Here is a 2,904-nt window from a genome sequence, read left to right on the forward strand (position 1 = left end):
AGGAGGAGGAGGAGGAGGGTGGAGGAGAAGAGGGAGTCTACCCATGTGTCAAGGTCCTGGCATTGGGCTTGATTTGCTGGCTTTGAATTGTTGTGATCATCTCTGGTCCCCCACCTTCCTCTGAGGACACACCAGGGAGGACATTCAGGCCAGGCCTTTCCAGGTCAAGGCAGTGAGCGGACTGCGATGCAAACCTCTGCCAGGAGCGCATCTGGCCCTCCAGGGCGGGTGAACCCCTTCCATCCGATCAGACTGGTGGCCATACACTCAGGGGAACCCCGCCACTCCCAGGGCTTGGCCCAGCGGGTGAAGCAGATGAACACACCTTTCTTTCGTTCCAGATGAGAATTCACCGAATAAATCACACGCGTTACCCAGACCAGGATTGTAGAAGCCTTTCATTTTTTTTTTTTATACACAGAAATTTTGGTCTATTCTTTAATTAGGAAATTCAACTACAGACTTTAAATTAGTATGCATCTGTGGTCTTCCTCGTTAAGATATTTTTTTTTGTTCATCTTTATAACAGGCAGATAAAAATGTAAAACATAGTTAATAACTGAACACGGTTGACCAAGCCATTCCATATAATATAATGTTTTATAGAGAGGGGCTCCCTGGTGACACAGGTCCCTCGGTCTGAAGACGACAGAAGCCAGAGCAATGAGCCGAGGTCACAGCCCCCCCGTTTCTGAACCACACACCCCACGGAAAGGCAACCTAGGACTAAACAGTCGACATGTACAGTAGGCAACTTTGTACAGCAGCAGCGAGGGTGCTTTAAATATATATGGACCGTCAGTTCTACCAGTGTGTCTACAACAGAATGAAAAGAAGCCCATGGGTGGAGCGAGATGGAGCTCATCTTCTTCAATTGAAACGTTTCCAACTTGACTTCTTTTAAGAACACAGACCCTCACCGAATTGAGTTGCCCTTTTTGTGGTGGTCGAAACAAGGACATAGGGGACAATGTACACATGGGTGACATTCTCGATGTGCCCTTTGGAAGAAAGGGATGGCTTTAAGTTATCTGGAGCTGGCATTTGAAGTGGGATTTTCTTTTTTAACCGAAATTCCTTTGCCCGAGGTTTGACTACTCCTGCTCAGGGGTGACTTGGCATCCATGCTAACGGTGCAGCCCGAGCGTGTTTTGGACGCCAGCGCGGATGCTCACGACGCAGGTGGTAAGACGAGATCCAGCCGGTGGGGAGCGCGTGGGGGGTGGGGCATGATGGGCGGACCAGCCTTGCCACCAGTCCAGCTGCTGCTCAACTGCACCTGCAGTTTCCATTCTGACCCTCTGTCCCTCAGTCCCCAGCCGCCCCCCAGTGGCTCAACCCCAGGCCCCAGTGACAGGCACACGGAGGAGCCATGGTTGGACCCTATCTCCCTGGGAAACGTGAGACAGGTGAATTCCGATGTTAAAAGGATCTCTGCTTTCTCTGTATTTCCCTCCCCGGCTAGGGTGCATTCGGGGAAACTGAGGCTTGGCACACTGGGTGCCCACACTGCAAGGAGAGGCTCCCGAGGGAACCATCTGGGGAGCCCAGGCCCAGCTCTCCACACCTGCAGATAGGTGTTCGGCCCACGTGGTGAAGCTGACCTCCTCAGCCTTCCAGACTCACGAGAAAGCGCCACAGGTGGGATTAGAGCAACTGCCACGAGGGGCCGTGGCTCCTGGGGGCTTTGCCTCGGCATCTGGTTCCCTGATGTCGCTGTTAGTGGCTGCAGACACAAATCCATGCTGTCACGGGTCAGAGTTGTTGAATGAGAAGACTGGGGTCGGAAGAGTGCTAGGTGGGTTGTGACTGAGAACTTTCCGAGCAGCGTTATGGGCGCCTCAGCAACAACTACTTGGCATTTGCCAAAAAAGAATGGGAGTCCGGTGGGAGGTGCGAGAGGGCTGGGTCCGTATCGCAGCCACGTCAGCTCCTCTTGGGTTTTGATGGTACCTCTTCCTCCACTGGTTTCTGTCTGATTCTTGTCACTCCTCCCCCCATTCCGGGTCCCCACATGGGGTCAGAGGCAGCAGGGGGCAGAGCTCTTGAACTTGGATTGTAGACAGAGAAAGCCCAGCGGCCAGAATTCAGCACTTGGAATTGGAATTGAAACCAAAGGAAAGTGAAAGCAAAATGCCCCCTTCTACCTCCTGGGAGGGATCATCCTCATCAATACTTTGGTATTTTCCTTTTAAATAAAAATTCCATCAAAAGGGTCTATTTTTTCCTCTATAGGCAGGGGTCTCAAAGTGCAAATGTTCCAACGGTAACCGCTTGCATCTCAACCTCGCCCTTCCTCTGACCTGCTGGGAATCGCGATGGTGATACTGCCCGGGATGGCGCCAGGAGGAGGGGGGAGACAGGGGAGGAGGCTGGGAGCCCGGGGCAGGGCAAGCGACCAAAAAGCGATTCTTGCAGTCTAGTTCCCTGAACAAATTAACCTGCCACAATAAATAATGAAATTTCAAAAGAAGAACATCTGATAAGAGCAACGGAAAGATCATGCCGATAAATAGTTCCTTATTCTTTAAATATGCACGTATAGGCCTATACGCACACGCACGCACACAGACTGCATGTGTCCCGGGGATGGGATGCTTGGCGGTTCGCATACGTTTGCAGGCGGCTCTCTCGGGCGGGCGGGCTGTCTGGTGACGGGCATCCTTCCCAACCTTGCAAAGCAGTGCTCGCCTGCTTTCCTTTTGCATTGAATCTGTTGCTCCAATGGCTCTCCAGTGGGTGCAACAAAGTTGCCGAGAAACCAAAACCAACCCCGTGCCCCCACCGCACAGCCCAACGACAGAAATCTGGTGGCCCTGTAGTGTTCATTAAAAAAAAGCTTCGATAGAAAAAAGTGGGGAACACGGCTCTTCTTGTTCTCTAGTTTTTCCTTCCTTCCTTCCT

The sequence above is a fragment of the Myotis davidii genome, unplaced genomic scaffold, assembly GCF_000327345.1.
Source record: "Myotis davidii unplaced genomic scaffold, ASM32734v1 scaffold462, whole genome shotgun sequence".
NCBI lineage: Eukaryota > Metazoa > Chordata > Mammalia > Chiroptera > Vespertilionidae > Myotis > Myotis davidii.